A 14,885-nucleotide genomic window follows, 5' to 3' on the forward strand; every position below is an offset into this window, starting at 1 on the left:
CTTTTCCCATTCCTATTATGTAAGACTTAACAGATAAATTATGAATGCTATTTAAAGTGAAATTTTGTCATGGTACTTCTATTATAACAAGAAGCATTTAAGTTTATTTACTAAAATTACCTGCTTCTAGGTTTTTCAGTAAATGGTAACTTTTAGGCCGTAGAAGAGGAATATAGACTTTTTTCTTCTTCTGTTGTCCAGACTTTCTTGACTTAATATAGACAGTTCAAGATAAAAGACTTCCTTTCTCTGGGAAGAAAGGAAAACTTTCTTTTCCCATTTGGGGCATGGAAAAAGATTACATTTATAAAAATATCATGGAACACTAAATTCAGAATAAAAGTTATCAAATACCAACAACTGATTTTTTTTTTTCATAAACTTGTTTTGTATTGGGGTAAAAATTCTCTCTCTTGAAATGCTAAATCATTTTCCATTTGTCTTTGCTGATTTCAGATACTTGAAACCTGACTAGCACTTGGGCCACTGGTACCACGTGTAATACAGAGGTCATCAATAACATTTTTTGAGTGATTCACCCTTAGACCTGAAATTTAGATATTATATTAGAAAGTATGTCATCTGATTTTTAACTTTGTCATTTAAAAGTCAAATTACTTGATTTTTATAAGTTTTAAGTTAAAAATCAAATTGTTGAAAATCTGAAACCTGCTAAATATTAAAACTTTTATCCTTTCTAATTATAATACATAAAAGAAGTTACCACATCACTTCAGCAATCTATCTTACATTCTAGTATATTTATTTTTATTGCTAAAAAATGTTAAATCAAGATATGCCAAATGGTGACATGATAGTAGTTAAAGGTGTGAGTGTTCTGCAGTTGGGTAGACCTTGGTTCAGGTTCTAATTTGCCGGTTTTCTTGCTCTGGCCTTGGACAAGGTTCTCAACTTTGAGTTTAATTTTTTGGCTACATAGAAATAGTGCATTTCTAATAAATTTGTTGTGGGCATTACATGAGCTGGTGCATATAAATTGATTTAGGACACAATGGCTTTTAGAAAAGGAACATCCTATCAATGTTAGTTTTTATTTTGGAAGTTATTATTGTTAGGAATATTTGATCAATTCTCTAAACTCTTATTTGCATCTTAGGATAAGTGATGTAAATACAGCACCTAATTATCAGGACTCCACCGGTTATATGAAAAGAACGAACTGTTAAAGGAATAATTGGTGTCTAGCTAAAATTTCGGAGAAGGCAATGGCAAGCCAAGGCTTCTGACTAAAAATATGCCAGTGCTTGCTATATGAATATAATTACATTAAAAATGTTAATAGAGAAGGGAGCTTTAAGGAAACAAAGCTTCTTTTCAGGATCCAAGGTCCCTTTCAGACATTAGAAGTTGTTTTATATAAACAACTTATATAGTGACTAAAGTTAAAGGGATTTTTTTAACTGTGGAGTTTTAAGGTATATCATGAGGCCTTTTTAATTATAAAGCTATATAACTCCAGGTTACTCATCTGGTCAGAAGTTTGGGAGGTTTTTGTTTTAAGCTTATTGAGGTATAATTGACAGGTAAAATTATGATAAATGTATAGCATACAGCTTAATGATTTGATATATGCATAAGTTGTGAAAGGATTCCAGCAACTGAGTTAACACTTTTCATTCATCACGTTTACCTTTGTGTGTGAGAGAGAGCGCCTATAAATTCTAAAGCAAGTTTCAGTTTTATAGTGTATGGGATACTTTAGATCCTCAGACAGCTTTTCATTGAAAGCTTGTGCCCTTGTAGTGGCTTCCCGTTTCTCTGACACTCCTGGCAGCCACCAGCCTACACTCTGTTTCTGTGAGTTTTTGTTTCTTTTTCCGTAATTCCTTGTATAAGCAATGATTTCTCTGTCTTCACTTAGCGTAACGCACTCCAAGTTCCAGTGTTGTCAAAATGGCAAGATGCCCTTCTTTTTTATGAATAATGTGCCATTGTAGGTAGGTAAGTAGATAGAGACCGTGTTTTTTTAATACATCTGTCCTTCAGCAGACACTTAGGTTCTTTCCGTAACTTGGCTATTGTAAGTAACGCTGCAGTGAACATTAGAGTACAGATAGCTCTTCAAGATGGTGATTTTGTTTCCTTTAGACATAATCCCCAGAAGTGGGCTTGCTAAATAAAATGGTAGTTCTATTTTTAATTTCTTGAAGGACCGCCACATGGTTTTCTGTAGTGGTTGCACCACTTTAAATTCCCACCAGCAGTGCATGGGGGTTCCCTTTTTTTCCACATGTTCATCAGCATTTGTTATCTCTTGTCTTTTTGATAATAGTCATACTAACAGGTGTGAAATGATGTCTTACCGAGGTTTTGGTTTTCATTTCCCTGATGATTGGTGATACTAAGAACCTTTTCAAGGATCTGTTGGTCATTTTTTCTGATGACAGAGGGTGAGATGGTTAGATGGCATCACAGCTTGGATGGACATGAGTTTGAGCAAGCTCCAGGAGTTGGTGATGGACAGGGAATGCTGGCGTACTGCAGTCCATGGGGTCACAAAAAGTAGGACACGACTGAGCAACTGAATCGAACTTAGGGAAGTACCTATTCAGGTCTCTTGCTTTTTAAATTTTTTTATTTACTTGGCTGTGCTGGGTCTTAGTTGCGGCACTTGGGATCCTCGATGTTATGGCATGCAAGATCCTTAGCTGCAGCATGTGGGAGCCAGTTGCCTGACCTGAATTGAACTCAGGACCCCTGCACTGGGAGTGTGGAGTCTTAGCCACTGAACCACCAAGGAAGCCCCTGCCTATTTTTTAACTGGAATTTTTGCTGTTCTGTTTTGGCTGTTGCACTCTATGTGTTCCTTAGATGTTGTTTATGTTAACACCTTACCAGCGTGTAATTTGCAAATATTTTCTCCCATTCCATAATACCTTCTTGTTGCGTTGTTGGTTTCTTTTGCTCTGGAGAAGCTTGTAGTTTGTTTTAATCTCACTTGTTTATTTTTGCTTTTGTTGTCTTGGCCTTTGGTGTCAAATTTAAAAAAAATTTTGTCAATAAAGAAGATAGGTGCACACATACAATGGAATGTTACTCAGACATAAAAAGGAGCAAAATAATGCCATTTACAGCAGCATGGATGGACCTGGAGATTGTCATGCAGAGTGAAGTAAGTCAGAAAGAGACGTATCATATACTACTACTTATATGTGGAACCTAGAAAAATGGTACAGATGAACTGATTTGCAAAGCAGAAATAGTCACAGATGTGGAAAAACAAACTTACAGTTACCAAGGGAGAAAGGTGGATGAATGGATGGAATGAATTAGGAGAGTGGAATTAACATGTATGTACCGTGCTGTGCCTAGACGCTCAGTCATGTCCAACTCTTTGTGATGCTATGGACTGTGGCCCACCAGGCTCCTCTGTCCTTGGGATTCTCCAGGCAAACATACTGGAGTGGGTTACCATCCTCCTCCAGGGGATCTACACAACCCAGGGAGCAAACCCAGGTCTCATGCATTCCAGGTGGATTCTTTACCATCTGAGCCACCAGAGAAGCCAACAAGTATGCGCTACTGTATATAGTAGTGCATAGATAATTAATAAGAACGTACTGTGTAGAAAAGAGAACTCTGCTCAGTGTTCTGTGGTGACCTAAATGGGAAGAAAATCTAAAGAGTGGATATATATAACTGATTTACCTTGCTGTACAGCAGAAACCACCACAGCATTGTAAAGCAACTATACTCCAATAAGAATTAATTTTAAAACCTTATTGGCAAGATCAGTGTCAAGGAACTTATCACCTCGTTTCTTCCAGGAGTTGTATGGTTTCAGGGTCTCACATTCATGTCATTAATACATTTTGAGTTTTCTGTGTGATATAAGATAGGGGTCTAGTTGCATTCTTTTGTGTGTGGATATTCTGTCTTCCAGACACCATTCATGGTGAAGAGTGATTATCATTTCCTCATTGTTTATTTTTTTAATGAATGAAATTTTAATTACTTGCATTTTTATTTTATAGTTATATGCAAATCAAAAAGTCACTTTTAGTTTCTTTTACAACTACCGTAATTTACAGAAAATATAACACCAAAATGCCATTGTATCAATTTACATTTAAAGTTAAATTCAGACTTAAGCAGATTCGTGTAGTTAAACTTTTTAAGAAAAATAATTCCATCAGAGTCATCAGCTTTAGAAGCATAATGTATATTTTGAAATGATTTACTAGAAATTTATTCCTTGAATCCCTTTTCTCTTTGGTAACCACAAGTTTGTGAGTCTTTTTTTTGTTTTGTAAATAAGTTTATTTGTGCTATTTTTAAAATTCCACATGTAAGTGATACCATACAATTTTGTCTTTGTCTGACTTAGTATGATAATCTCTAGGTCCATCTGTTTTGCTGCAAATGGCAGTATTTCATTCTTTCTCATAGCTGGGTGATATTCCATTATATATTCTGTATCTTTATCCATTTACCTGTTTACAGACACTTAAATTGCTTATGTGCTGTCATAGCCTATAAAATATTCTTAACAGCCCTAGTAACAGAAATGCTTCCCAAAATTAAAGAATATCCAAAAATGTCCTGATTCATAGCTTTTGCTGAATTTCTCCCCATTATAAATTCTTGACATTTTTGCTGAAAATTAGTTTGCCATATATGTATGCATTTATTTCTGGGCTTTCTAGTCTGTTCCACTGATATATATGTCTTCTAATGACAACACCGTACTGTAGTTTTGTAATATAGTTTGAAATCAGGAAATACGATGCTTCAGATTTCTTTTTCTTTCTCACGATTGCTTTAGCTGTTCAGTAAAAAATGCCTTTGGAATTTTGATAGGGATTGCATTAAATCTGTTGATCACTTTGAAGAGTATGTACACTTTTAGCAGTGTTTCAGTTGATGAGCATGAACTTTCCTTTAGTTTGTGTCTTCAGTTTCTTTCATCAGTGTTTTATGGTTTTCATTGTACAGATCTTTCACGTGGTTGAATTCATTCCTAATTGCTTTATTCTTTTTGATGTTGTAAATGGGATAGTTTCTTAATTTCTCTATCCTGTAGTTTGTTGTTAGTGTATAAAACAATTGATGTTTTAAATGTTGATTTTTGTATCATATGACTTTGCTGAATATGTTTATTCTAAACAATTTAGGTGGAATTTCTAGGGTTTTCTAGATATAACACCGTCATCTGCAAAGAGATGGTTTTACTTCTTTTCTGATTTGGATGGCTTTTCTTTTTTCTTGCCCAGTTGCTCTGGTTAGGACTTAGACTGCTCTATTCAATAAAAGTGATAAGAATGGAAATTTTTGTCTTGTTCCTTAGCTTTTAGCTTTAGCTTTTCTGTATGGAGTATGATGTTAGCTGTGGGTTTGTCATACATGGATTTTATTATGTTAAGGTACATTCTGTTTGTACCAAATCTGTTGAGAGGTTTGGTTTTTTTCCTACTTTTTCTGCATCTGTTGAGATGATCATACAGTTTTATTCTTCATTTTGTTAATGTGTGTCATACTGATTTGGGTAATGTCTGGCTTTGGTATCAGAGCAAAATGAGTTTTGAAGGTTCCCTCTTTAATTTTTGTAAGTTTTTTCTTTTTTTGTTTTGCTTTAATGCTTTGGCATTAGAGTGAGATTGAGAAGTGCTATGATAAATTCAGATTGGATGACACAGATACAGGAATTGGGAGTTCTAGGAAGAGACAAAATAATGGGTAAAATTACCTCCCCCCACCCCGCCCCTGCCGAAGGGTTGGGGGGTAAATCAGGAGGAGATTGGGATTACTATATACACACTGCTACATATAAAATAGTTTCTAATAAGGACCTACTGTATAGCAAGGGAACTCGGCTCAGTGCTCTGTAATATCCTGTATGGGGAAAGAACCTTTAAAAGAGTGGCTATATGTATATGAATAACTGATTAACTTTGCTGTACACCTGAAATTAACACAAAATTGTAAATCAACTCTATTCCAGTTAAAATTTTAGAAAACAATGGTCTTTTCCCCAAAACAGAACAGGAACTACAGTTCACACACATTTTTTAAAAGACTACCTTTTAGCAGTGCATGCTGAAATATTTGTGAACAAAATGAATGTTACTGGTGTTTCCTTTAGAATGAAGGAGAGGGGAAAGATGAAACAAGATTGACTGTGAGTTGGTAATTGTTGAAATGATAGACATAAGTGAAGTTCCTTATAAAATTTTACTTTTTATTACTTGTCTGAAACTTTTCACAATAAACAAGTACAGGTTAAAGTAAACATACCAACTTGGCTGTTTTGAGTCTTGTTAAAGCAGGTTGGTAACATACTCAGATGTTTCAGTTTCTCCCCGCTGGTGCTACTTGGCTTTTGAACCCAGTTCCTCTTGTGACTCTTACATGATGTTTCCAATCAATGGAAAAACAGAGTGACTACACAGATAAATAATGACTTTGTACTAAAAATAAACTTTATATTTTTTAAAAGTCTTTATAGAATTCAGGAAACTCTTCCTGACAGGAATTATACAAGATTGAAGAAGCAAGTGGGTAAATTAATAGTATATTCAGTATACAGTCGATTTCATTTTATGAGATGGTTGAATTTCTGAAAGGGTATATTACAAATATCACATCAATGCCAAACAGTGAAGATTTCTCTAAGAAAATTAATAGAATATTTGACTAAGAGTGCAAATTTTTCTGTGATGACTGTTTGCAAGTCTTAAAGTTAATAGACTTGGTGAGTTACTAACAAAACTCAAACTGTAGATTTCTCTTTTCCACTAAATACTATTGCCTTGGAAGCAGGGAAGTGGCTCTTATTTGCTTTCCTTTTGACCTCTGTTTGCTTCTTTAATGTTGTAACCCTGCTAAGTATTGGGTAGTTCGAGTTTTTTCTGTAGGATGTAGTAGAAAAACCCTATCTACCTTTCTGGCCCAATCTCTTGCTAAGTTCTATTAGTATTAGTTTACTTCATTCTGAAAGTAGTGTTATAGGGTGGTCTCAAATGAACAAACAATCAGTGATTGCACAACTAGTAAGAAGGTGAGTCACCTCTGTATGGTTCCAGGACTTTTTTCATTATACTACATTACTTAGATTATTTAAGGAAGGCTCCACCAATATAATCTGCCTTTCCCTCTCCTCCTGACTTTCTGTATTGCCACCCATCTGTAATTTCCCCCTTTTTCCTCTAGGATTCTGTGCCTAAAATTGGATACGGCTCCAGGATATAGATAGAGGAAATGGATGAGGTTTTATTGGACTTTGTCCCCTACTAGACACATTGTAAATTCTGACTTCCTTGGTATTTACCATTCAGTCAATTACAGGCTTCCTTTATCCCAGACTGCCTGCAGTTCAGGAAAGAGTGTAGATCAGAGGCCTATGAATCCCTGAAATTTTTACCATGAGTTTTGTCTCTGCATTTTTCTGAGGGAAAGATTTCATAAGCTTAAGAAGATTCTCACAGAAATCTGTGATTACTCCTCAAAAAGGTTAATAACTATGAACACCCTCGGATTTATTCCTAAGAGAAAAACTTGACTCGGTTGATTTCTTCTTCAGCCTGAAAAAAGGCGCCCCCTCTGACCTGTTGGGCCAAGCAGCAAATCGTCACAAAGCCTACCTGTGAACATAGTCAGTACTTGTTTTCTTATAAAGAATCTGGAAATTCTTGTATTTTTGAAAATTCAAATAATTTTGCTACTAGAGATCAAAACCTGCTCGTATCAGATTGGCATAGATGCACACTCAGTTGTGCTTGGTAAACCAGTTTTTTACCAAAGAAAATACCTTTTGCAAAGGAAGTAAAAAATGGAAATCATTAATAATAAGGCTAGAAGTCAGATAAGACTTCTTAAAGGAATTGAATTTCTGTAGAATAAGTGTCAAACAGCTTCCAAAAATCTTGAAAACTTACTTCGACTTGTAAATTAGGATTTGTTTTTCATTGTAATAGACTGATAGCCAAATAAACATTTATTGTAGGTCCCCCTCAAAGAAAACAGACAAATATTGTTTCCTTTTAACAGTTCAGTAATGCAAAGTTGGTAGGAATTTAGTGAATATGTATGCTTAAATAATAAATAGCCAAGAAGTATTCAATTCTGCTAGAAGAAGAGTAACACAGTATATACCTCAGGTGAATTTTTAAATATTAATGCTAAGGCAAATGGAGATCCTGCCTCATGGGTTTGCTTCTTGCTTTCATATACATATAGGGGAAGAGCTGGACTTTAAAACATGAAACACAAACTTGAGTCTTAGTGAATTCTTAGGAAACTAAATTCATTGACGAGCCATGGATTGTGTGATTTTTTTTTTTCCTGCTTTAACCAGGGGCTTTATGGTGGTTTGGCCCAAGAGGTCAAAGGGCAGCACCTTCTTAGGTGGGAGCTGCTTTGTTTCCTTTTATTTTTTGGTCACAGTTAGTAAATATCATCTGATATATTTATCAGAGTATAAATAGTTTAGCCCCAATTGCAAAAGATTTAATGTATTGATAAATTCACAGGGTTTATTTTTGTGGCTTTTGGAGTTGTTTGCTGTTTGTTTTACTATATTTTCCTAATTGGCAAATAAAATTTTTGCACTTTTTTTTGAGGCTAAAACTCTGAGATCAAGGTGTTGGCAGGAGTGGTTTCTCCTGAGGCCTCTCTCCTTGGCTTCCAGTTGGTCACTCTCTTGCCTCTTCATGTGGTTATTCGTCAGTGTGTGCACATTCCTGGTGTATCTCTGTGTGTCCACATTTTCTCTTATAGGACGCCAGTCATATTGAAATAGGGGTGCATCCTAATGGCCTCATTTTTTAGGCTATTTTCTTATTGAGACTAAATTAACATGTTTCAGATGTACAACATGATGCAGCCTAACATGCTGCAGTCCATGGGGTCACGAAGAATCAGACACGACTTGGTGATTGAACACCAAAAAAGCATAATGATTTCATAATGATTTGAATACAAAGTCTTGTTAACACATCTCACCTTAAATAGTTAAAAAACATTTTCCTCTGATGAGAACTTTTAAGATCTCTTAGCAGCTTTCAAACTTGCAGTATGTATTAACTAGTCACCATACTATAGATATACCCCATGACTCATTTATTTTATACCCCCATGACTCATTTATTTTATAAATGCAAGTTTCTACTTTTGACGCCCCTATAGCCATTTCTTCCACCCCCAAAATTTTTGCAGTTTTAAAAAACTGCCCAACAAGTTTGGGAACCACTACTCTTTAAGTTATTAGGGACGGTCTACAAGAGATTTATTGAAGTCTGGGGCATAGGATTTCTTCTATTTAATATTTGTCTTAGTTTTCATATTGGTTGTCAAGCACTAGAAAAGGATATGTACAGTATTCAAAGACAGTAGTATTGAGTATTTAGGAATATTTTACTTAAGAAAAAATCAGTTTGTAAGTAGAAGATGTTTTAACAAAAAGGAAAAGTGGAAGATAAAACCTAAGGTGCTTCATGTTCTCCACTTGATTCAATGCTGGAATTCTGGGCTTTGCTTAGGGTCAGACTCTGATAGGACCGAAAAACAAGCAGAGGCGATTGAAAGAGATGGTAAAATACTTCAGAAATTTCAACCGGGCATAAAGTTGTGATTATATTTTGCATAAGAATTGTGGAGCAATTTACTAAACTCTTTGTATTCATTTAAAAGTACTGCTTTGACTGTGCCCTGGGGCTAATTTAAGTATTCCTTAATGAAGGGCCTTCCTGGTGGCTCAATGGTAAAGAATCTGCTTGCAATGTGGGAGACCCCGGTTCGATCCCCAGGTCCAGAAGATCCCCTGGAGAAGGAAATGGCAACCCACTCCACCATTCTTTCCTGGGAAATCCCATGGACAGAGGAGCCTGGCAGGCTGCAGTCTATGGAACTGGAAGAGTCAGCCATGACTTAGGGACTGAACCACCACCATCAGTCAGTAAAGAATCTGCCTGCAATGCAGGAGACTTAGGAAGATCCTCTGGAGAAGGAAATGGCCGCCCACTTCAGTATTCTCCCCTGGAGAATCCCATGGACAGAGCAGCGTGGTAGGCGACAGTCATGCGGTCACAAGAGGCGGACATGGCTTAGCTTCTAAACCACCACCACTCGTTAATGAATGAGAATTTTGGCCCCAGTATAGCTGAAGTGTTTATTGAAACCGGATTATCAGGGTTTTAATTTTTATTTCTTTATATTTTGGCTGCACTGCACAGCTTGCAGGATCTTAGTTCCCCAGCCAGGAATTGAACCCAGGCTCTCAACAGTGAAGGCATGGGAGTCCTACCCACTGGACCACCAGGGAACTCCCTGTATCAAGGTTTTAAATTATTTTTCATATTAAGATTTCCAGAGAATAGTTTTACAGTCCGTAAGTTAAATATTTTTGATGTTTTGCATGATGATGTTTTGCAGATACCTAAAGTTTCTGAGCCTCATAAAAAATTACTAGCTAGTTGGTCCAGAGGTGTTCATCTTCTTTTAGGGAAATAATGTACTTACTTTTCCAGAGCTTTCATTCTACACAGTAACCTACTGTATAAGTAAATATAGGCTAATTTTTTGCTTAGACAATTTAAAAAAATCACTGTGTATGTCACTGGTTGTTTAACTTTACTGTTACCCATACAGTTTATGGAGGGTAGTTTGCTAATAGAATGTTTAATGGTATATATTTGCATTAACAGTGATTTGGACCTCTTTTCCATTAACTGGATCATCAGATATCTCTGCCTTGTGGTTCATGTAGGAATCCGCTATCTACATCCTACTTGTTTCTCTTCTGTGACACTCACCATTGTTAGTACTGTGACCCTTACCATTATTGGTAAGTTATTTTTTGACTATAAAGTATGCCTTCACTGAGTCGGTGAGCTTTTTTAACCCTAAGTTTGTCATCGTTCTAAGGTTCTCATCTCTTAAGAAACTTCTCATTAAGAACAGCTGACTAACACCTCAGATATGAGCCATTGCTACTGTGATGATAGAAGGATAATCAGTCCTTCTCTTTTTAATGCTCTGTTTTCACTTATGTTTGCTTATTGGTGCATAACATATACCTACAGAAATACTATGTCACAGACTGGCTTGTGTGTGTGCTTGTGCTTAACTCTGCTATGAGGAGAACTTGCATTCCCACGAACACAAAAAATCTTATTATCAACAAACTCATATCAAAAAATAATTACATACAGGGACTCAACTTCCCTGGCAGTCCAGTGGTTATGACTGTGGGCTTCTGCTGTAGGGGACTTGGTCATGGGGGTTGGGGAGGGACACCAAGATCCCACATGCCCTGTGGTGCAGCCAAAAAAGTTTTTATAAAATGAATCATAAGTGCTAAAAGCATTTTTAAAATTGCTTTCAGTCCTTTTTTGGGCAGGGGGGAGGCCACATGGTTTGTTCCAAGTTCCCCAACCAGAGATTGAACCTGTGTGCCCTCCAGTGGAAGCAGAATCCTATAACCACTGGACCACCAGGGAATTCCCAGTAATTTTTTTCTTAAGGAAAAAAAAAATAAGACATTTTTTCGTAGCAGTGTGTGTGTAACATTACTCAGCAAATCAGTTGATGGGTTACATTAAGCTTTTTATCCATTTTCACTTTTGCAATCAAATGATGGTCTTGCCATATCCCTGTCACCTGTCATTATATCCTAACCACTCTCACAATATTTAAAATAAACAAGGGACAACTTTACTCAGCAGATGTAATACATACAACTTGTATTTCTGGGATTTGCTTTAAAATAATAGTGTAGAAGAAGAAAGGTTATAAATAAGATTGGCTGTGAGTTAGATGTTCAGTAAAGCTTGGTAGGGTCTGTATCAGTTCAGTACAGGGTTTTCTGTGGCTTTATATTTGTTTGAAATTCTCATAATAAAGTTTCTTTAAGGTGCAAAAAAAAAACATGTAAGACAAGCAGTGTGAACAAAATTTTGAAGGAAAAGGAAAAAACACAGGTTAATATCTAATTAACAAAGGAAATCTTTTATTCGGGCAAAGGAGTTTGAACTAACCCAGTAGGTATTAGGTAGCCATTTTAGGTTTTAATAGTAGAATGATAATGATCATAATTAGGCCCTAGAAGGATTAGCATTATGGGAAAATGAAGAGTTGAGAACCCAGAGGCCATGAGAGCAGTTCATTCCAACCTTGAATCGTGTTGCTGAATGGATAAAAGACAATTTATGAAATATTTCAAAGGAGAAAGAATAGCTGTTCATCTAGGCTCTCAGTTGGGTGCTAGTGCCAGCACAGTGAAAGGGAGGGATGTTTTGCCTCATTTGCCCAGAACTTAGATTTGAAACATGTCATGTGTGATAGGGGAACATATACCAAATGATGTATAGAAATTTGTTATAAATTTAGTCAATATTTTGTCACTCTGTCTTATAATAAACCATATTGATGAGCTTCTTATAGTTTCAAAATTTCTTCTCTTTCCAAGGGTAATTAAAACTGAAGGTATCATATTTTATACTACTGAGGCAAAACTGCTTCAACAGAGTTTTGATAACCTGTTTGAAGAGCTCAGATCTACAGATGCCATCTAGATGGTTAGCATGATTTGTTTTTTGATAACTGGGAAAAGAAATTTAGAGCTTGGTGCTGCCTTCTGTTAAATGAAATGAAGTTATCTTATGAGACAACTGTAAGAAAGTACTTTGGTTCTGTAATAGTACCTTATCTAAGTTTTACTTTGAATATCCCAGCCCAAATTTAGTGAAAAAGTAACTGAGATCTCCTACTCAGTATAAAAGAATTTTAGAGGTCATCCAGTACACTCAACAGTATGTGAACTGTGAACTTCCAGAGGTTCAAGCTGGATTTAGAAAAGGCAGAGGAACCAGAGATCAAATTGCCAACATCCGTTGGATCATCAGAAAATCAAGAGAGTTCCAGAAAAACATCTACTTCTCCTTTATTGACTATGCCAAGCCTTTGACCGTGTGGATCACAACAAACTGTGGAAAATTCTGAAAGAGATGGGAATAGCAGACCACCTGACCTGCCTCCTGAGGAATCTGTATGCAGGTCAAGAGGCAACAGTTAGAACTGGCCATGGAACAACAGACTGGTTCCAAATTGGGAAAGGAGTACGTCAAGTCTGTATATTGTCACCCTGCTTGTTTAACTTATATGTAGAGTACATCATGAGAAATGCTGGGCTGGATGAAGCACAAGCTGGAGTCAAGATTCAAAAATATCAATAACCTCAGATATGCAGATGACACCACCCTTATGGCAGAAAGTGAAGAGGAACTAAAGAGCCTCTTGATGAAAGTGAAAGAGGAGAGCGAAAAAGCTCGCTTAAAACTCAAATTCAGAAAACTAAGATCATAGCATCTGGCCCCATCACTTCATGGCAAATAAATGGGGAAACAGAGGAAACAGTGAGAGGTTTTTATTTTGGGGGGGCTCCAAAATCACTGCAATTGGTGATTACAGCCATGAAATTAAAAGACGCTTGCTCCTTGGAAGAAAAGTTATGACCAACCTAGACAGCATATTGAAAAGCAGAGACATGACTTTGCCAACAAAAGTCCGTCTTGTCAAAGCTATGGTTTTTCCATTAATCATGTATGGGGGTGAGAGTTGGACTATAAAGAAAGCTGAGCGCAGAGGAATTGGTGCTTTTGAACTGTGGTGTTGGAGAAGACTCTTGAGAGTCCCTTGGACAGCAAGGAGGTATAACCAGTCCATCCTAAAGGAAATCAGTCCTGAATAGTCACTGGAAGGACTGATGCTGAAGCTGAAACTCCAATACTTTGGCCACCTGATGCAAAGCGCTGACTCATTTGAAAAGACCCTGATCCTGGGGAGGATTGAGGGCAGGAGGTGAAGGGGACGACAGAGGATGAGGTGGTTGGATGACATCACCGATTCATTGAACATGAGTTTGAGTAAACTCCGGGAGTTGGTAATGAACAGGGAGGCCTTGCATGCTGCAGTCGATGGGGTCGTAGAATCGGACTCGACTGAGCGACTGAACTGAACTGAACCGGGTGCACTCAATCAATAGTCTTAATCACTGAATTATTGAGAATTCGTAGTTAACTTTCATTTTAGGATTTTCTCTTAGGCAGTAGAGAGTTTCTTCTAAGGAAGAAACTGTATGAAGACCGTTAGAATTGAAATTATTTTGAATTTTATGAGAAAATATAGCTTTCCCATTGTGTTTATGGGAATGTAAAATGGCTTTAACTTTCTGTAGGGTGGTTCAGCATCACTAGTAAATATGCTTGTGCCCTTCTAGTAGTTCCACTTCTAAGAATGTGTCCAAAGGAAATGTTTATACACGTGTATAAAGAAAGGCGTATGTACATGCATTCAGTGCAGCATTATGTATATTGTGGAAAATTAGCAACAATATAAACATCCACCTGCAGAGGATTGATTTGAATTATAGTAGATCCACAGAATAGAATCAGTGTTGTCATTTAAGAGATAAATTTGTACTTATGCATATAAATGTCCAAAACTAAATGAGCCAAGTAGATTAAAGAACAATAGGGTTATCACTTTCACCTTTGGGAACTAGACTTGTGTGAGAATTTCACTTCTGCTTTTTATGCTTTTGTAATGTTTGTATATTTTTATGATATATTTTATATTGTATAATATATTAAATTTTGTCAGTTTATATAAAATAAAACTTTTAATACATGTTATAATATTTATATTTTTATTTATAAGTTAATAAAGATACAGCTCTTGGTCAGGAGAGGATCCCTGTTGTGCATATCAGAATTACTAAGCTTTAAATTCCTTTACTGCTGTATACTTTGGCAGCTCGTCAGCCAAATAATCACAGGACATGTATGGTCAGGTTCTGTTTGTGTTTTGAAGATTCTTGCTGCCCATTGTTCATCATTCTTCTTTATTCTTAATAGAATTTTTCATGAGAC

General features: G+C 36.3%; 1 protein-coding gene across 20 annotated transcripts in view; it reads left to right on the forward strand.

The window, feature by feature from the left end:
- The window catches only part of SETD5 (SET domain containing 5), an 80,105-nt gene that overhangs the window by 12,792 nt on the left and 52,428 nt on the right, over positions 1 to 14,885 (forward strand). Inside the window, exon 2 of one of the 20 annotated variants that reach the window (XM_055414383.2) lies at positions 10,662 to 10,801. The exons of the other annotated variants lie outside the window; for them this stretch is intronic. The gene's annotated coding sequence lies outside the window, so the exon portion shown is untranslated. The remainder of the gene's footprint in view (positions 1 to 10,661; positions 10,802 to 14,885) is intronic. 20 annotated transcript variants of the gene reach the window in all.

This window comes from Moschus berezovskii, chromosome 24, assembly GCF_049115385.1.
Source record: "Moschus berezovskii isolate FMDL1 chromosome 24, NW_MosBer_1.0, whole genome shotgun sequence".
NCBI classification, from domain to species: domain Eukaryota; kingdom Metazoa; phylum Chordata; class Mammalia; order Artiodactyla; family Moschidae; genus Moschus; species Moschus berezovskii.